At 45.2% G+C, this 21,403-nt stretch overlaps 1 long non-coding RNA gene across 1 annotated transcript in view; it reads right to left on the reverse strand.

Annotated features, from left to right (window-relative positions):
* Nucleotides 1–277: 277 nt before the first annotated feature.
* The window catches only part of LOC118452504, a 28,033-nt gene continuing 6,907 nt past the window's right edge, over nt 278–21,403 (reverse strand). Inside the window, exons 3-5 of the long non-coding RNA XR_004842284.1 lie at nt 4,848–4,936; nt 3,220–3,349; nt 278–371 (exon numbers count right to left, since the gene is read on the reverse strand). This is a non-coding gene — a long non-coding RNA (uncharacterized LOC118452504). The remainder of the gene's footprint in view (nt 372–3,219; nt 3,350–4,847; nt 4,937–21,403) is intronic.

The following is a 21,403-nucleotide window of genomic DNA, read 5'->3' on the forward strand; positions in this document are numbered from 1 at the left end:
AATTGACCTGGAATCCTCTTATGCTCCCCTCTGGTCCTGCACACCCACAGCTAAGGCTGGACCTAGTCTGCCTGACCATGCTTTGCAGGTAGCAATTCAACATTGCTCAGATCTTCAGTTTTCATCAATAACTAGGAGGATGGGTAGAAAGAGGAGTCTCACTTCTCCCTCATTAGTACTAAGAATAAAACAAGGTTCAAGCTAAAAACTGCGTTTTGTTTACTTTTTCACACTGGAACTGCAAGGTCTTTCTTACCGGCATCTCGGCTCGAAGCTGCCACCACCACCGCTGCCACCACCGAAACCCCCGCCGCTGCCACCGCCACCTCCTCCAAAGCCACTGCCGCCACCTCCACTGGGTCCTTTGGGTTCTGTTGGGAAAAAGTCCCCCACATTAGGCAGAGAAGCGAGACTGATCCTGCAAAATCATCTCGTTCATTAGAGCAATACTTGTAGCTGGGGAAAAATGGATGAGCTTTCAAAACACACAAGTCCTTGTTCAGGTTGGATCATCACAGCTACCATCACCACCACTACTGCACCATGGGAAAGGTGGTGCAATAAACATAGCCACTGTGTTCTGTTAGGCCATCACTTTCTTTTAGTCTGCTCTGGACTGGAAAGCAGAGAAACAGTCAACTATGGAGAATTTGGAACTGAGCACGAATGGGACCTCTGAGAGTATCATGTGGCCTTTGTTAGCATCTTTGTAGCTGCTTCCCGTTTCTTCATACCTTTACTCTCTTATCCTTCCCCTCTCCCCTCCACTTCTGCATAAGCAAACCGAGAGACAGGGTAATCTCACGGGAAATGAGGAAGGAAGGAGGAAGACAGAGGTGTCCTTCCTCTTGGAGGTGTCTCTGGTGATCCCTTCTGGGGACGCACAGAACTCTGTCATTATTGATCATGTTGCAACGTACCTACTTACTTAAAGCCTAGTGGGGAAAGAGATTTAATTTCTGATTACTTTCCTGTAGGTCCAGAAATGCAGTGACAAAATCATTAGCTGCTCATTTTTCCAATAGGCAGGAATTATTTTATCAGCTCCTCCCTCCTCTCCCATTTCTCTAATGTCAATATTTCTCCTGTGACAACGCTGAGATGCTAGAAGTAAAATGAAAGTGTTTCACAACTAGAAATACGGACAAGAGCCCCCATTCAGAGCATCACTAAAAAAGGAGCAGGCCCACAGGTTGGGATATCTGTGGAGATCGGCTCTCAGATGACAGGCTATGTGGCTGAGGATCAATCGCTTAATTTCTTGGCACCTCGATTTCCACAACTTTGGGTGGGTGAAAATTTCACTGACTTTAAAGTAATTAAAACCTGTGGATGAAAAGCACTTCTAATAATTGCACCCAGAAAAAAGGAGGAAGAATGCATTCACGGGAGAATGTTTCACGTCGCCCTTCTCTTTTCTTAAGCATGTTAGCTCAGTTCAGCTCTGACTCACATAGGGCGTGAACCTCTGGAGAAATGCTGCTACTATGGTTTACTCTTTCATCATGATTTTTAAATTCATGTAAACAAGATAATAGGCTGCATCATTTTAACCTTACTGCTTACCCCTCCTTTAATCCCCTTACTGCTTTTCTCCAGCTCATTACAATAAAACTTGTAACTTTGCTTTCAGAAATAATACCCAAGTGTTTAAAAACTAAGTACCTGGCTGACTGCACGACTGTATTTTTTTTTATTATTCTTATTTGGTCACACTCCTTTGGGCATTTCCTTCTTGCCTCATCATCTTCCTATCACAATCCAGCATGGACAGACCTGGACTGAGTTGTATCACATCTGCTAATCGGTCTGTAGAAGTGTCTTCTCTCCCTAGGCAATAAATGCTGTTCCTCCGATGTAGCAGGCCCTTGTTCCTTGCTCTTCCCCCGTCTCTGTTCTGTCTTCCCAGTACTTTTGCTCCACGTGCTTTTCCAGCCTCCTCTCAGCACCTGCCGAGCTGTATGGTGAGGCACAGCATCAGCAAAGCTGGACAGAGACCTTCTCTCCGTTCAGGTTAAGTGGAGCTACTGCCTTGTGCGAGAGCACCGCTGAGCAGGCTTGAGCAACAAGGCTCAGCCAAAAAGATAACACCCCTGAGTCACTCCAGGAGTGGCAAAATTGCGTGCAGCAGTGACATACAGGTGGGGCTGTGGCTCCTGGCTCCGGTTTTGCTTTAAGTGGTACTGGGGCCACTAACAAGCCAATGGTGTTGAGCCTTTATTTTTATGCTGTTTATGCAAAAGTAGAGTCTGAAATTCCACTTTATTCTCTGTGCTCTCCTCAGTCCTGACGGGGGTTTTGTTTGCCTGATCTGCTGCAGCTCCTCAGCAGAGCTCCTAGCAGGGTTTGCGTAGTGATTTGAGCAAACATGAAAATGAACTGCTTTATGAGAGTAAGCAAACAGATTAACACTCGCATTTCATAAGCACAACTTCATTTCTCATCTGACTTAATCCATGATGAACACGAATTTATTTTTATGCATGCCAACTTCTGGCATTTTGTTTTACCTACTTAGAATAGAATCATAGAATCGTTTAGGTTGGAAAAGAGCTTTAAGATCATCACGTCCAACCGTTAACCTAGCACTGCCATCTCACCACTAAACCACGTCCCTAAGCACCTCATCTACCTGTCTTTTAAATACCTCCAGGGATGGGGACTCAACCACGTCCCTGGGCAGCCCGTTCCTGTGCCTGACAACCTTTTCTGTGAAGAAATTTTTCCTAATGTCTAACCTAAACCTGCCCTGGCGCAACTTCAGACCATTTCCCCTCATCCTATCGTCCATTACCAGGGAGAAGAGGCCGACCCCCACCTGGCTACAGCCTCCTGTCAGGCAGTTGTAGAGGGCGATCAGGTCTCCCCTCAGCCTCCTCTTCTCCAGGCTAAACAACCCCAGTTCCCTCAGCCGCTCCTCCTAAGACTTGTGCTCCAGACCCCTCACCAGCTTTGTTGCTCTCCTCTGGACACGCTCCAGCACCTCAATGTCTTTCCTGTAGTGAGGGGCCCAAAACTGAACCCAGTATTTGAGGTGGGGCCTCACCAGCACTGAGTACAGGGGCACGATCACTTCCCTACTCCTGCTGGCCACGCTATTCCTGATACAAGCCACTTCTCTTGTGGCAGTTCATCTGATGATATATAAAATAATTTTCTGCATTCAGATATGTAGAACTGTTCACACACAGAAACTCCAACATGCCGAATCATACTTACTGTCAAGAATCGGAGCACTTCTGTCATTAGTAACAGTCTTCTTTAGCTTTTTTCCTTTGGTAATATCAGATAATAGAGCATTTCGCCCTGCTTGTTCTGACCTGCTTAGGGATGGCTTTTCAGTATTTGCCTGCAAAATAAAATTAAAAATGAGGAGGCAAAATAAACCTCAACTTCTAGCTACAAAGTTCTGCTCAAATATGGTAGTTACTTGAGATCTCAATTTCTGTTTTCACAGCACTGGAGTGGGTAGCATGCCACATCTGGTTTTGTGGATGATGTTATAGGTAGCCAGCCTTGTCACTGATTTGAGGCCCCAAACACTGCTGCTATTCTAACCCACGCTATTCACTGGAAACAGAACGCTTTTATGTGAATTTACATTTTTTTAACTCAAGATTTAGAGTCTCTGATTTTTTTAAAGCCAAGGCACATCCGTGGCAAATTGCCATTTTGGAGACTGAACAAGAACAGACTACACACATGATTTGATTACACAAAAAGGTGGACATTCTTGAAAGTTGTAGTGAAAACTCTTAATATACAAATTCTGGGTAAATCAGAAGAAAGATGGAGCTTTATCTACTATTTTAGTTTTAATAGAAATACTTTAAAATAGTAATCACCACCTCAACAACATAGACCTCTTCAAACAGACCCAGTAAAACCTTTAGATGCATGAGGTTCATCTTGATGGTCCTCCCTTTTTAGTTTACGTTTTGGTGACACAGTTTTTCAAGAAAGAACCAAAAAAACCCCAAACACACACATACATGCACACACACACACTCTTATGTATATATGGTTGTTTCTTCTAGGAAATAGTGGTTCCTGAAAAGCCTTCTAACTTATCTGATCAATGTTAGGGAAATTTCCTGAAAGGTGGTGAGAGTTGCCATGGAGGGACCAAGCACAGAGACTGTATCTTGCTTGTGGTGGAAAACGAGGGAAAGACCCTTCAGCGGCACAGCCCAACCTATCTCTGTAACCAGCTAGGGATTTGCTGTGAAAATATCTGAGTACTTTACAATCACATTTGAAGAAGCCTTTTCTTTCTTGTCAGTGAGGTGACTGACTGTCACAGGGCAAACACAGCACAAGCTCTGTTCCAGCTTAGGCTGACCTAGGTTAGGTCCGACGTAGTCTCACCCACCACGCTGTGCCAGCAGTGGATCCTGGGCTCTGATATGACAGGCTGGCTGGGGGAGCTACGCTGGCTGAGAATTACCCTTGCCAAATTTAAACAATAGAACTGATTTTTTCCAGCTCTGGTCATGTAAGTACTAGAGTAGAACAAGGGAGAAGGTGGGGGCTGGAGAAAAGCAAGGGAAGAGCAAGGCTTCAATTCCCTTGATTTAGACAAGCTGTTGAGGAGCTGAGCCTCTCCACCCAGGATCCCTACATCAGATCAAACCACCAGTGTGGGAGGCAGAGGAGGATGGAGCTATATGGGCACTGGAAGGGAGTGGAAGCGATGGTCCCTCTTGTAGGATCAATCATCAACTGTAAACAAAATGTCAGGAGAGCTTTCCCCATATACCATGCATACACCTCAGTGCCTCTGGATGTCCCGTTCAATATGATAAGCAGCAGAGGACAGTATGTACGGTACCTCCTGTAAAACTTACCAAGGCCAGTGTTGGGGGCGGAGGGGGAGCTGGGGGGGGAGGCACAGGCATGGTGGAAGGCTGAGCTCCGTCTGGTCTTGCTAAGAAACCTGCACAGCAAAACACAGAAACACACAAGGCCCAGAGATTAGTAAATCTTAATAAATAACTTTCTACTCAGCTAAAAGGCCTTCTTGCAGCTAACAGGTTTATCTGCCACGTTTTCTAAATCTAAATAATCTGTGAAAAGCACTTCATGTTTCATTTTATGGAAACCAGCTGCATCCTTAAAATGGGGGCTCCCTACACAATCCCCATTGCCACACAAACTCAGACATACATATCCAGTTTTGCACACATACACGACCCATGCTTTGCTATGGCAATGCACAAAAATGCAGTAAGAAAACTGAAGTCTGTTTAATCCAACAATCTTGTTGTGAAAGTAGTTCAGGATAATCCCATAGCTATACCATCAACCCTTACTTCAAGGAGGCATCATCTCTTTAAGATTATACTCAGAAAGAGATGCTGACCTTTTAAAGCCCTTAAACTGTTGGAAGATCCCCTCCTACACACGCTGTTATGGGGAGGGTGGAACAGCAGAGCTCTAGGAAAGACTCCCGCTTCTTCCTTTCTCCCTGCTTGCTCTGAAGACTCCAAGCTCCATCACCACCTCGGAATGCACCTTCCTCCTCCTCAGGAGCAGCACACACAGTCATGCTCTGTGCTCTTTCCCAGAGGAGGAAGAGCAAGCAGGCAGCCCGGCCTCTCAGCCGCAGGCTGCCCCAGAGGGAAGAGCCCGGCTGCCAAAGCTCAGCCTGCCCGCCAAAGCTCAGCCTGCCCCGAGCTTCCCTGCTGGAGGCCAGGCTCCTGTTTTACCCCACTCACCCCAAGCAGAACTTCCAACATAGGGCAGTCCTAGGAGGGTCACACTTGAGATGCAGAACTTTACTGCAATTACAATATTAAACACAAAAAAAAAAGGGGGGGGGCAAACACTGAGGAATTTTTTTCAAGTCACAAGGGCGTTGTGGCATTTTGGCACACTGCTCCCTGGAACTATGCCTATCGGAGGCTCCGGGGCTTTTCTAATGGTGCGATTTTGGCATTTTGGCACGTGCTTTGTTCTTGCCCATTCACCTGTGCCAGCTTTAGTAACAGTGATTTGCCACCATTTATATAAAGTTTGCACAAGACAGGTAAACACAGTGGGAAGAGGAATAAGGGTTATTCTCCAGACAACCCCAGGCTAACGGCTAAGGTCCCGAGGGCAGTTATTTACAAGAATACACAGCTCTTACTTTCTGAAGTCACTTGGTTTTGATAAAGCCAAAGAGAACTGTAATAGCACAGTATGTGCCAAATCCACATCATGCTAGCTACAGTACCCTTCACAGTTTAAATGAGCATTAGGAAAATGTTCTGAATGGAACAAAACAGCATTTGCAGTGAGGGTTTGAGGCGAGTCACCACCTATAAGCTCTGTAATGGCTCTGAGATGATCCATGCTATGCGTGTGAGGAAAAAAATGGTTAGAAGTACAGATTTATCTTGTTGGATGCTCATGCTTCAAAAGAATTAGAATACAGCTATAAATCCGCACACACAAGAAATTGCTGAGCTACCTTCTTTAGAGGAAAACTTTTATGAAATACGACTTTAATGGATTTTGTCTAAAATCTTTAGGGAGGACAGGGCTTGGAAAGGAGTCGGACACACCACTCCTAGCTCTGGCTGACTATCTAGAATAAAACCACGGAGTTCAAAGTGGCGTGAGGCACTGCCCCTCTCTCTAGTGTTTACAGGTTTTCTTCCCCCGTACTGCAGAAACTGTTTCTCTTTCCAGTTACTGCAAAAGAGCAAGCAGAGCAGAGGGGAAGCTGGCGGACGGACAGACTGACTGACTGACAAAGAGGAAACTGTGCGAAGCCAAGCCTACGCAGGGCTGCGCAAACACACGCGTTGGCAAAGTCCTGCAAGCGGACTGGTGTGCTCTCAGCAGCCCTCTGGTGCATCACTGCGCATCTTACGGTGTCTCCAGGGAAGGACCAGCCTCACATTCGGAGATCTGCTTGGATCCAGTTACGCTCCTGACTTCCGTAGTTGTAGCTGTCAGCTGTTACATAAAACCCAGCACAAAGCCCTATCCTTTCCTGATCTGCTTATCCTAAATGCAATATCTGAAATCTGAAGCCTATTAAAAGCGCCAAGACTAACACTGCTTTGTTCTTCAGCTTCCTGTTTAAAAAAATAGTCAACAGGAAAATTATTTCTTACAGCAGACCACAACCATCCTGTTTCTTAACACAGTCTTTTCACAGCTGCAGTTGTCTCTAGCGTGACCGTGCCATTAGGCTATTTCACCAAGCTTTTAACTCGTTCAGCTGATTAAAATTAGAAAGAGAAATTCTGCTCTTCGCACTGCTTTCCTAAGAGGCCAAAGCAGTCTGGATAATGCACCGTGAGTCTCCTCGGCACTCCATGTGCCACAGGAAAGTTTCTGGAGCAGGCAGCATAAAGTCTGGTTTGATAGCAGACTTTTAAATGAATTCCTTAAGGCAGCTCAGACCTGAATGCAGCAAGCCAGCTGGTCTATGAAGCACTTTCTCTAAAAAGCAGTATTTTTGCAAATGCCATAGCTTGTCTACCTCCCTGTCAGTTAAGCAATTGCTTTCTGCATGCTTGTGCTGGTCTGTTCTACTTTTTTTTTTTCTTTTTTTTTTTTCCCCCTTTTTCCCCTTTTAACTGGGTTTATTTAGATCAGCTTCTTAAGGAATTGGTGGGGACAGAGGGGAAGCAAGGTAATGCTCAAAGCCTGAGTTCTCTTAAGGGGAAGCCACTACCCATGGACACATCCAGCCTCTCCAAAACCCTCCCTGCACACATTATTTGCAAGGAGGTAAGGGGGAGAAAGGCGCTGGGTGTCCCCTCTTCCCCTATCCCATCTTCCAGAGGGATGACATCCTCTGATGGACCTGTAGTCACCAGCTGCACACTAGCTAGTACCTCTTCTGGTACTGAAGGGTTTTCTCAGCAGGACAGGAGTGGAAATCAGGTACACAGCTGTACACTGGTGAGCTTAGTATTTAGCTACTGCTAGCCCCCAGGGCAGTTACCAGGGGTGTCTGGAAAATGCCATTTTGGAAGCATGGGACAAGCTTCTGTAATAGGCCAAACTCAGGCAGAACTGGCTTGAAATGGCACTCTGCAGAGCTGTTTACTCATGATGTTCTAGAGCACATGCTTCCTTTAGGAGCCATCAGAAAAGAGATCATATGGCGTGAGTCAGAAACCCGCGTGCCCACACACAGAAGTATAATGCATACGCTTACAGAGCCAGTAAAACACCCCAGTTTGTCAAATTTTGGCTTAAAACCTAAGTTACGACATTACTTCACTCTTACTTTTGCCACTCTCTGACTTTGCTCCTCCTGCTGAGAAAGAGAATTTCAGAAACTCAAGCTGAAACTTTGCAGCAAGGAACAGCACCTCTGTCTCCGGAGCTCTAACTCACCCTTGCTGTTAGATTTTGTATGATCTGTTTCTTTGCCTGACTCTTTGTAAAGCAAAAAAAATGGGGCACTCTGGATTTTTAAATTTGATCACTGTGAGCCTGTAGGAAGAATAACAAAGTGCTGAAGAGATGCAGCGATGTGGGGGCTTGCCCGCACAGCACAGCAGTGGAGCTGACCCCTGGGACGAGCAGCACCTCTCGGGCTGCAGGAGCAAAGCCGCTGAGTCAGCACAACGCCGAACTTGCGTTCTGCAGCTGCTTTGTTCATCACTACTTCGCAGGATCGCTGTTTTGCAGAGAGCATAAAGATGTCCTAAGATGTTACGCATAACTCTGCAATTGGAGGAAAGCTTTAGCTACTGTCCTACACTTCAGCAATGGACTCAGTTCATTACTTGCTCTTGGTCAGTGGTGAAGAGCTGCATTTAAGAAATGGACATTACGTTCACTCGCTAACAGCTGACACTATAAAATACCTGAAATGGTAACCCAGTAATACTTTTTACCAACCAAATCTGTTAACAACCAAACTGCTTACAACACCCGGTGCTGCAGGGTGTTGCCAAGGAACCAATTGCAAAAGACCAAGGCTGAAGTCGTAGCGATACTTTGAAACCCAGGACACGTGTCCTTCCATATTTTCTAGGCAGTAGGGTAAATCACCACAGTTTTTAAGAAGCTATGTGGAAATGTTGTACCTAGATGAGCACCGGTGGTGCAGCAGACAGGACTACAGTACCTAACCTGCACACGTTCACCACAGCGTTGGGGCCTGAGCCCCAAAACACAGAGGTCGGTATTGTCAGAGAGAGAGAAGGATTTCCACGGCTGGCAGCGGCGTCGGCGTCTCTCCCACAGCGAGGCAAGTGCCCGCAGTGCCCTGCACGGTGCTGCTTCCTCCGGAGGTCCAGCCCCCATGGGGGCTGCCACCGCTACGAGCGGGCACCCCACCGCAGTCCTCACGCTCACTCTGCACCGCCTCCGCTACGACCTCGGTGCCAGGGCTGCCTCCCTGCAGACCACGGGCCACCTTCTCGAGCAGGGTGCACACACAGCCTGCATCTGCTGCCTTTTGAGAAAGCCATCCCAGCCGTTAGCAAACGAGATGTCCCAGAGCTGCCCGCCTAATCCCCGGTAAATCATATGATCCGAGACGCATAAGGAAGCTCTGATTTTTGCAAGCTACCAGGCACACCCAGCAGTCGCTATCAGAAAGGGTATTAAAATATAACATGCAACACATAATGATAAAAACTACTTTCATTTAAAAACCAAAATAGAGGCGAAGGAAAGCATGCGTTGCATTCTGCAAAGAGCCCCTCGCTCTGCGAAGCAATCCATAAAGAGCAATAAGCAAAAGCGGCACTAAACTGACTTCCGTGGAACACAAACTGAAACACATTTCAGATTTAATCTGGTACTTCAGAAACCATTTCAGGAGCGTTACAAATGCTGAAAAGAAACGCGACATTTAACGTGGGATGGACGGTGTGACCAACGGGACTGCAAGCGCACTTGTTTGCATCCATCAGCCATTTTGAGCTGCTTCGAGGTGCCCCGTCTTCAACACGTTGAGTCAGAGGCAGACAGACAGCTCACTGCGGTTAATCATTTCCTGCATGATTAATTTCCAAGCAAAAAAAGAGGAAGGAACAAACAACTGTAGAAATAAAATAGAACCGATAGAACTTAAGGGGAAAAAAACCCTGAAGTCACCAATTAAAATACTGATTGGCCCTCTGTGCAAAAGGACCTAACTTCCAAACCACTATTAATTTGATTCTTTCAAAATGCATTACTTCCTGCTAATGAAAGAAGGGAAAATTTTTAAAAATCTGAATTTGAGGAAATTGGGCTAGGTTATCAAGTATGGTAGCTCTCAAAACAAAAAGGACAACTAACTGTGAACACATTGCAAAGTAATTGGAAAGTTGTTTAAAATCAGTTTCATACAGACCACAGTATCTTTTTGATGAGCTATTTTTTAAAAGAGTACAGAACTATTAAACCGTTTTGATAAAAAAATGTTACCGGGATGTCATGAAATTTATTTGAGTCCCCCTGCTCCCACTTTCCTTGGTGGACCCAAGCCATTAGTAAGTCTACACGTCCCACATTCCACCACCGTGTCGTATCCTCCACAGGCCAGAGGGGCTGTCTGCATTTAGGGAGTCGGTGTGGGAGTGCAGCAAGGCGTGAATGAGAGCTTTAGAGGATGCTGAAGACACTCCTCCCATGCAACACCATGCCAGTAAATCCCATCTGAAAAAAATCAGGTATTTTCCTTCTTCTTTTTTTATTAAAGTTTCTAAATATGTAGCAACCTATAAATAAATATACAGATAGATGGTTTTAAGCCCCTAAGAGCACCAAACCAAACCCAGTACAGCATGAAGCTACCCGAATATACTGAAGACAAATTCCCCCCGCCAGGGTGAAGAAAGGATATTTAGGAGGCTCTCTGGCCTCAATCACTCACACATAAAGACTGAAAAGCCTGACCAGGCACTAAAGCAACCTGAGAAAAGTTTTAACTGAGATACAGGGGGGTTGCTGTATAACCACCCTATACTCAGCGGGAGAGCCTGGATTTTCTTCCTCCTAACTGGGGTAAGCCTTTTGAAGCCAACGAGCTCCAAAGGGAGAGACAGACACCTAAAATGTTACTCACTATTTTTGGGTCCTTTAGCACCAGTGACTGGTCTTTTAAGGATGGTTTTCGCGCAGGGATTACAAGACTTTGTGGCCTGAGAAAGGGCATTACAAGGGTGTGAGAATGCAAATTGTCCTACCCTGTCCTACCTCCTGCCCTGGGGGAAGCTGTGGTAGCGAAAGGAGGCACTGAAGTTTTGCCCCTGAAACCGCTTGCAGGGAACTGGACAGACGAAAGAGAGACCAACAGAGGAGAAGTTCCTTCGGATGCATGAGACCCAGGGAAATTCTGGGGAGCTGCCACTGCTAGAGAGAGGAAGCCAAAATTATTTGGGACTTCACGCATTTCAAAGAAACTCTCCACAGTACCTGAAATGAGTTATTTGAGTGTGACTTTCCACCCAGACTGAAAAATGCCAACCCCTACGCAAAACGCCAGGGCAGAGAAAGTGGCCGGGACCAGCAATGCCAGAGAACTCCTGCCCAGACACCTATCGGAGCCCAAGTCTTATGAGGAGCAGCTGAGGGAACTGGGGTTGTTTACCTTGGAGAAGAGAAGGCTGAGGGGAGACCTTATCGCCCTCTACAGCTACCCGAAAGGAGGCTGTAGTGAGGTGTCTGTTGGTCTCTTCTCCCAAGCAGCAAACGATAAGACGAGAGGAAATGGCCTCAAGTTGTACCAGGAGAGGTTTAGATTGGGTATTAGGAAAAATTTCTTCACTGAAAGAGGCATTAGGCACTGGAATGGGCTACCCAGGGATGTGGTTGAGTCCCCACCCCTGGAGGTATGTGACCTGGTTTAGTAGTGGACAGGTACGGTTGGACTCGATGAACTTAAAGGTCTTTTCCTACCAAGTGATTCTATGATTCAGAGCTGCCTTTCTTTTTCCAAAAATGGCCCTTGGAGGGGTGACAGGCGATAGGCTTCATTCACGGGCACATGCGTGAAGCGGATGAGGTCTATGTGGCCCCAAAATAGGACTTAGCCCAACATGAATGACACATGGGAGCTGGCAATAACAGGAAGATCTGCCACGGGGAACTACACCTTTACAAACGTGGCAGTGACCGACAAGGGGGACGGAACGCCATCCTGCTGCGGTCAGGGGCTAAAAAGGAGAGAAGAGGAAAGCAAGAGTGTGGAGGTCTCTGGCAGGAGTGCACAGAGCAGCTCTTGGGGAAGAAACACATGTCACAGTGAGCATTTTTTCAGCCCTACTTAGGCTGCAGAACAATGATATATTTGTTTTGTTTCAGACATGCTCATTTCAACAAATTGCAGAGTTCTAACTTTTTACCTCCAACAACGGCATCACTGAGCCCTGTGAAAGGTGCAGGTGCTGGGGGGCTAGTAAGGAGCAGTAAGATAAATAATCACAATAGCAAACAAAGTGCAAGCCTGGTTAGAAAAAAAAACAGAGGATGCCGTGAGGTGCTTTCGTATCTCTGTCGTCCCAGGCACCCATGCCCTGCCAACCCTACAGCATCTCCATCTTCCTCCAGCCCTCATGCTCACCTCCCTCACCCCTGAGCACCAGCCAAGCGCAGTGACCTTGCAGGCAGCTCACACTGGGCAATTCCCCAGAGCCCCTAAACACTTTCGATCTACTTCTTACTATCACAGGAAAACGGTAAGAGAGCAGGTTACTGTGGGGTGTCGGTGACAGGTGAACTCTCAAGACCACTGAGCCAGCACATGACCGTGAGGCACCAAGAGCACTAACAGCCAGATGCACTCACGGTCCATGGCAGGTTGCATCCAGCAAACCTCATCTGTCAAAGGCAACCAGGAGCTATATGGCAAAAATCCAGTGGTGCTGCATCCATGGAAAATTACAGCTAAGAAATAGGCCGCTGCGGTGTCAGAATGTTGTTTTAATCCAAGTATTTTAAGAAGTTTTTTTTCTTTTCAGTGACATGTTTTTCAAGATATGCAGAGGATCATAGGCAATGGCTAGCTTTGGAGCACTGCCCCCAGTCACCAATATAGTCACTATTTGGAAGAAGCAGCAAAGCTTTTGGTCAGTTTAAGTGTTTGGATGTTGACTTGAGAAAAGCTGATAATGTAAGAGCAAATACACTATAGCAGAAAATATTTCTCTGACTCACTGAAAACAGAAATTGCTTCCATCCAATCCATGCTCCTATCATTTCAGCTTTCAGAGGAGATGCACAGAAATATACTCTTGTCTGCTCAGACTCTGAGAGTTGGCTCATACCCGCCCCCCAACCCCACTCCACCACAGCAGCCCTGCCTGGGGAGCAGAACCTCAGCCCTGGCAATGGCGCTTGGAGCAAAGCCCCTGCACCGGGCACTGCAGGAGGGAGCCTTGCTGGTGTTTTAAAACAAGCCCACGTGTGTCATTCCTCAGCAGGAGGTTGGGGCCAAACGCAGCAGAGAAATCTACAGTTACTGGGCTGTATCCCAGCCCTCGGGATAGGAGGACACAACATGAGACATTGCAACCTCCTACAGCTCCCTCCCCGCTCCTGCCTGCCTGCCAAAAAATAAAAAGCCCTTCCCCCAACCCCTCCATAAAGAAAAGAAGAAAAGCCCTACAGCAAACAGCTTCACCCTCTCTCCCGGGCAGAAGCGATGGTTAAGGACCGAACTGTTCGTGCCTGAGCTCTTACTTCAGCTGTCCAGAGCACAGCCGCCTGCAATATTCCACCACCTACCATCCAAGGCAGCCTTTTGTCAACCCCAATGTTTGAAACAACGCACAAGACTCTGTTATCCTAGGCACGCTGCCCAACACAGCCAACGAGGGATTCACCCGGGCTGGAGGCGACCTCAAGCATGCTGCCCTAAAGAAAGGGACCCCTGTTACGGTGCTCTGGAGGGGCTGTAGGGACAACCTCTCCTCATAGGGACAACGTACTCAGGGCAACAAGGACCTGATGTCTCTTTCCATCTTACTCCCTTGCCTGTTCCTCCTTGTGAACATTTTGTGTTCACAAAATACTGTTCCTAATACGTAGCCCAAGAGCTTCTCTCCAACGGGGCTGCTTTTTTCCAGTGTCTTATTACCGCAGAGGTGATCACTCAGCGTCATGTGGCCGTTCAGCAGCATGCGTTTCACTGCACAGCTTTCTCCCCCAAACTTGAGCCGTCTTAAGCTCTAGGAGCTGTTGGTAGGGTGTACAGGCTAGTTCGGAAATTAAGGATTTCTGACTATTGCCTCCAGCTTATTCAGTCCTAAATCAGAACAAAAAGCATTGCATTAAGTTGGAAGAAGTCCTGAAGAATGGGACTTTTTCCACCAGCTTAACCTCACAGCACAGCCATGGCTCCGCTCTCTGACCAGACAGGGTCATTCGTGGCCTGAGGCTGGCAGGCAGCCTGGGCAGAGGGAAGGGACACTTCCCTCATCCCACACCTGGTGACCCAGAGGCGGAAAGGCACAGGCTGGCCCTCGGAGCCCCCAGCTTGTTACCATGGGAAAATAACTTTTGTGCACATTAGTGTCCCTGCCTTTTGCCTTTCCACCTATTGCTCCATATTATTATTTTTTTTTTTAAAGGATGTTAGAGGTCTCACCACTTGTTTGCTTTGTGCAGCATGAAAGCAATTCTGCGATTTGAATCAAACTGACAGAAGTTTGGAGGATTTTTTTTTTTTCCCTTCTCTCCACTGTTTTATGGTATAACAGGCCAAAAAGTATCAGAAATCAGTCTGAATGGGGTTTTTTTTGACACTTGGGCTGTTGCAACCTTCAGCCAAGCGAGGAAAGAAGTCATAGGAACCAAATTTGGTGAGTGAGTGCTGGGATTTTGCTGGTGGACTTCCACAGCTGCCCACCAGCGTGCCGCGGGGCCCCTTCACAGCAGTGGTTTTAAGGAGAGGGGCTTCCCTCTGCAAATCCCGAGGGTGGGATGAAGAGAGCCTGTTTGGTGCCACAGGTTACATCGTGGTAACTCTGGGACACCTCACGCCGCATCCTCTCCATGCCCAGGGTGCTAAACTAATAACAATGTGGCCTGTGTAACGCCATTGCTGAAGCTGTCTCCATTTACCCTTCTCTTCTGACCAACAGGGTGACACGAAGCTGCAGTTGAAAGCATTTTACTATAATGAAGGCATACAGAAAAGGATCAAGGATCTTGGACACAGATTAACTAAAAGTTCTCAAGTAGGCGTAGGTTTAGAATTCAATTTGCTTCAGCATTCAAATAGGCTTTTTTAACATGAAGTGTTTTCTTCGTCACAATCAACTACATCTTACTAAACCAGCCATGAACTGTGACGGTCTACTAAAGCCAGCATCTATAAAATAATATTAAAATAGCGACTACCTCTAAGGGGGTAATCTGAGGCATGTAAGGGCCAGACATGTGGAATGAATTTAAACCACCATTTCCCAATCCCTCTCCCTTGTAAATATTGCAAATTGTAAATATTCCTATAAGAATGTTGAAAAACTACAGCGCACAGAGATTAGTTCAGATTTCACATCAAAAGCCCATATAAAAAGTTCAGTGGCCCTGGCAGTCAGCGGGGAAAGAGCAACTACACAAGCAAGAGTGCGTTAGAGTTTTTACAGCCCAGGTGTCGACATGAATTAGAGAGTCACTTGAATACCTGTCATTAGAGGAGCAATCAAAGACTGATCTGCCCAGAGTGTGGGAAAAACAAAACAAAACCCAGCCCCCCATCTGCATAATGTAAGGCAGCCTGCTCTGCCAAAGACAGTTCAGGAAAATGAACACCACCTCTAAGCCAGGTTACTGTCAGTAAAAGCCTTGGTTCAGTGCGGCAAGCCCCATAAATCAGTTTTGTGAGAAAGAGGCAACCAGGTCTGGTAGAGATTTTAATTAAAAAGAAAAAAAATAAAAAAAAAAATCTTATTTTCCATTCCGAAAGTTAATTTTGGATGATTTGAGGCTGCAAAGTGCCGAGACTCCAAACCTCCACTAAAATGGGTGGAGATGGAGAGTCTGATTTTACTCTCATTAGAGTTTGTGGAAAGGCTCAGGCCAGTTTTCACAGGGGGCTGGATGAGACCCATTGTACCTTATGGCTTTGCTGAAAGTGTGTGAATTATTTGGGATGACCAGATTTAAAGATTAAGAAGAGTGCAGCCCGCTAAGTCCCTTGATGTTCTCTGCTGTGCATGGATTTGCACTGTAGCTTGGGGTTAGCCATTAAACCAGATCATTTGTGGGACACCAAATGATATTTGCTCATAAGCAATGAATTTGAGGAGTGCCATGTTCAGCAACCAAGGCTAGCGTTGGCTCTCACGACACCATCTTTTGGATGCAGAAGGCTGGTGGGGAAAGGACCACAGCCACAGTCTGCACAGAGATGCCATCACTTGTGTTCGGCCCTGCTGGCACCTTGCTTCATGAACCTGGGGAGAGCAACTGGCAAGATACAACGTCATCTGTCTCAAAGGACCACGACCTACTGAAAAACTCCCCGTAACTTTCCCTCTGTGCCCTGCTCATAGACCACAAACTGAACAGAAACTAATGTCAGACCTTACAAACTGACTAGATACTAAACGAGGACGCATTCTGCATATGACTTGTATCCCCTGTGTTCGCAAACCTTCTCTGACCTCTGACGCAAAAAAGCTATAAAATAGCATTCAAAATGCCATTTAAATGCTTATTTCAGTAACACGGCCAGGGAAAGTTAAGTTCTTTGTAGACTCTGCTGGGCTGTTATAAAACAATTACTTTTTTATAACTCACATTCCCAAAGGAATTGATGCAAGTTTGCAAATAAAGCAATGGAAAATTTTCAGCTCACTGAGGTATAAATGAATATACACAAAATATACCATAACTTTGCATACTTAAAGAGTTTTTAGTATTTTCTGTGACTGGTATTTTATCATAGATCTTCCTCTGAGAATAGCTACAAAATGAAACTCTCTCTCACATAATTTATGTAGTAACTAGCTCACGGTAATTGAAAATGAGTATCACTTTCAAAGCCCCAAAACCCTGATGTATGTGAAGCTGGGCAAGGTATGCTGGGTACCCGCAGATGCAGGGAGCTGGACAACAGAGTGTCCATTTGCACAAGCAATCAAAGCAACTCGCAGCATCCGCTCTTGCTCGCTTGGAAGAGGGCCTCTGCCCTCTGAGGTTTGGCCTGCCGTGTAGTTCATACTGCGACTCAGAAAGCTTTCAGATGGGCTGCTATGGTTTCAGTAATTATTTTTAAAGGTTCTCAGCAATATAAAAACAAATCTGTGGAAGAGATTTTAAAATCAGGATGGAAATAATAAGGGGGAGGGCAAAGAGTAGGCAAAAAGTAATCTGAAACAAACAGAGGGTCTGCTTCAGCAAACAACACCTCCCCTCCCCAAACACCAGGACTTCAATCGCCCCTTCTTCGTGTTGGAGCCAACCTTAGCTCACCCCAGGCTACTCAGATACTGTGGCCAAAAGGTGATCATATTTTCAAAAGGGTCTACAAAACTTTAGAAACTGTGTCCAAAGCAATAATAAAAAAAAAAAGCCAATGCCAAAACCCAAGGTGAATTAAGGATAAGAGATTCATGTTTATCTTAAATATCCTACCATACATATTTTGGTTTGAAACAGATTCATTTAAAAACAACAAAGAAAAGTGACGCTGTTACTGGAAACACATTATTTCACATGTGAATTTACATGATCACCTAATACCCTGGTAGTGCTGGCAAATGATGTCTTGTTCTAATCCATATTAAAAACAAGTCCAAAATGTTATGTTCCTGAACCATCAGATTATTTGCCTGGTTGAAATCCAGCAAGAAAATTCTCCTGCAACTTACTTCAGAGACATAGAGGAAGCAATACATGAGTGATATTAAAAATTGTCCATTAAGACAAGTCAAAAGCTATCTTTAGATGGCTTGTACAAAACTAACAGACCAGATAACCATTAAGTAGATTGAAAGTTGCCATGTTCACTCTATTGTTTGGTTCTTTGTATCATATAAAAAAAAAAAATCTAAATCAGACTATCTTTTTCTCTATTTCAAAAACCATAGATCTTATAACATACACGTGTTAACTGTGTTGATCCACCGCCTTTATTACTACAGCAAGAAAAGCTTAATTTTAAAAGTCTAACTTTTTAATAAAAGTAAAAAAAAAAAAGTACCAGCTGTCCTTAGCTGATAAGAACTGCTCTAGTTTCACTCCAGACCTACAGAATCTTCTACCAGAGGAAGATATAGTGCAAAAGTAGTAATGCAAATCTCTATGATAAATTATGAGGGCTGCCAGTTGAAGCTCTAGGGCGAAAGCAGGCTACCAGCAATGAAGATGAAGGTGAACCACTGAATCCATCACATGCCTTATTCTGAGCTGACCAGCACTTCCCCGCCTCCAAGACTGGATGAAGTGAATTGCTACTTAATGGAAATATGTACAGAAATCCTGCACAGGATCTCCTGCTCTAGGCTCGCTTCTTGGGAAGAGCAGCTCCAGAGCAAATTAGTGGTTTGGGGAATGCCCTGCATAAGGTCACCTCCAAGCCAGGGGCCAACCGGAGGGATGGGTAGAGGAGCAAAGGCAGGTTGGGGTGCTTGGAGACACCCTCACTCTTTGGCCAGCCTGGAGATGAGCTCTAGATCAGCCCTGTGAATTGAAACCACGTGAGGGAGGTGGAACTGGTGGACTGGTGTTTGGAGAGATCCCCAGGCAGGGAGCCTGATGGCCTAAGTGGCTGCTGGCTCAGGGCTGGAGTGGTGGAAGGACAGACCTGAAATTCTGCTCCGTCTGGATTTAGTTCTGCTCTTTGCAAAGCAGTGAAGCTCTAATCCACAAAGCACTGAAAAACTCTCCATGCATGACAGGAGAGACCTTAGCCTTCAGCATCTGAATCTGCATTTGTGCAAGTCACCCGCGGTGCTCATACGCTGTCCCTATCACCGACAATTTCCATTTGGTCCAATCTGGAAAACATCCTGAGTAATACAAGGATGAATTTTTCTGTTAAGTATTTCCAGTGCTGCCTTTTGGCAAGAAAAAATGTCAAAAGTCACTTGGAAAAGAAAGGTACAGCTAAGAGATGTTTCAATTATGTCATAAAAACCCTGCCAAAATGCAAAGAGTAAAATCCAGGCAATACTAATATTCTTCATATTTATACCATTATAAGCTAAGCAGAGATGAGAGTATTGACCAACCACAATTACATTTCATTTACTAGAGCCACAACAAAAATTCAACTCAAAATAGCTTTGTAAAGCCATTTTTACATACATCTCAGCATTTTGTCTACTTTTGCAGTAGCACTTGATATTTATGAAATATAGGTGAGATAACATTGAAACAGAGGATCCAGGTTTTACGTCTGGCACTTTAATTGAAGACTCAGCCTTGATATTGGGATAATGAAATTTGCACATACACATCCGAGAACACAGTACACATCTGCAGCAGAGGATGCCAATCTAAACACCCATGGTAAGGGCACACAGTTAAGCTGTCCATATGTAATCTAATGTTTTCATTGTCCAGTTGAAAGCCCTATATTTAAAGATACTTTCTGAAGATTTCATTTATGAAATATCCTTCTCAACTTATCTTGGCAATTACCTAATGTATGGCGAGGTACAAGTTCTGTTTTGCACCAGTCTGTGGTTCTTTTAGACTCAAAGCAATTCTAATGTTACATTAAAGACTAAGTCTAGTAATTTAGATTCCCTGTTCTACCTGGAGAGGCACTAAAATTTGTGTATGTTGGTATACTACAGGATTTAATAATGTGGGTTTGGGATTAAAAAAACAAACCAACAACAAAGAGAAGTGAGGAAACTAATTTTATGTCCTGTCAAAGTTTGAGACATGAAGAGATTTCTATTTCAATCAAGATTAAAAAAAAAATAATTTCAATTTAACAAAACTGAAATTTTACTTTTTTGTTCTTAGGAGTGCCAATTTCAGCAGAGCCTACATTTGCTTGAGGTACTTTAAATTTATTTTAAAATATTATTTTAAAACTTTCTAATTTCTGAAATTTAAATTTTGTACCAAATTCACCTTCAATCTCAGGAAAAAAAAAAGTTTTGATAAACTGATGGTTTTAATTAGAAAAGCTTTTCAATAAAAAAGTCCTGAAAAACTATAACTGCTATCATTAACTTTGGTATCCAAATAGAAATTTTCCAACTTAGGCATTGAAATCCTACAGATTTCGGTTTATAGAAGAGGCTTATGTCTTCCTAGCCTGGTGTACTGACACGGCACTGCTGACCCAGCACAGGGCTCTCTTACTGACTTGTGACAGCCTTGATCGTCATCTGGCACCAGGAGGGGCACGGGGCCAGCCGGTGCCGCTAGAGCTGGCACTGGGAGGACACAGATGAGGACAAGCAAGGGGGCCCAAAGTCCTGTAAAGGGGACTAGTTTAAAGCATGGCACAAATCAAACCAAAAGCAACCAAAGACAACAAAGTGAAAACGCCCTTCTGCTTTCCTCCATGTCTCCGATTACAGAAGTCTTTGCTCCAATTTTTTTCTCTTTGGAAACAACTTTTTACAGCTGCACATGGCAAGTACTTAGCTAGCGAGTGAGGAAGAGACACTGGAAAGAATGATTATTAATAGATTCTGCCAAAAAAATAGGCAGGGCAAAGTCTTTCTACACAAGAACTAGTCAATCTTCCCCTATGCAAAGGGGAGGCATGTTGCCTTCCTGAGAAGAAATACAGCGCAGCCGCAGTGTCTTTTGCAGCAACCCGGGCTGGACCCCGTGGAAACTTGCAGCACCCCCCAGCTTCTACTTGCTAAGGTGCTTGAGTCCATGCACATTAAAAGAGAGCATTTGCCCAAGTCATTGTCAATTAAAAGAAAGAGATGCCATTCAGTTATCTGCATTTTATTTTAAATATTTGTATCTCCAACCATTTTCCATGACCTTTAACAACCAAGTGTTTCCACGCAGCAGGTGTAGTCAAAGGCAATGTGCCATGTTGGTGCCTGCCCTGGAGGGCATGGGTTTACCAGGGGGCTCAGGGGACTGTAGTGACATCACACATGAGGTCATATCTAGCTGACTGCGCAGGTCAGTCAGACCCGGGCGGACGGGCTAGGCAGGTGAATGTACTAGAGGGACAAATCCACATCTTGCCTGAACTTGGTGGGAGCTGCAAGCCATTGCTCGAGAGGAGGCAAGGTAGCCCAGCCTGCTGCTCTGGGGATGGCAGCGGCTCCTGGTTCCCACCAGGTTTTTGGAAGTGGTGCCCAGCCAGCATCGCACCTTGTTTTAGTTGGCAGGCTCCATAGGCCATGCAGGAACTCATTGGGACCCCAGGGAGCTGCTGGTTTTGGAGGTTATTTGCCTCCACGCAAGACAGCAGGTCTAGCCGAGCTCCTGCTGGTATTCCAAATGCAACTTTTTGCATAAAAAGTAGTAGTTTGGTGCTGTTTAATCTAAAAAAAAAAAAAAAAAAAAAAAA

This window comes from Egretta garzetta, unplaced genomic scaffold, assembly GCF_000687185.1.
Source record: "Egretta garzetta isolate BGI_Z169 unplaced genomic scaffold, ASM68718v1 scaffold16, whole genome shotgun sequence".
NCBI classification, from domain to species: Eukaryota; Metazoa; Chordata; class Aves; order Pelecaniformes; family Ardeidae; genus Egretta; species Egretta garzetta.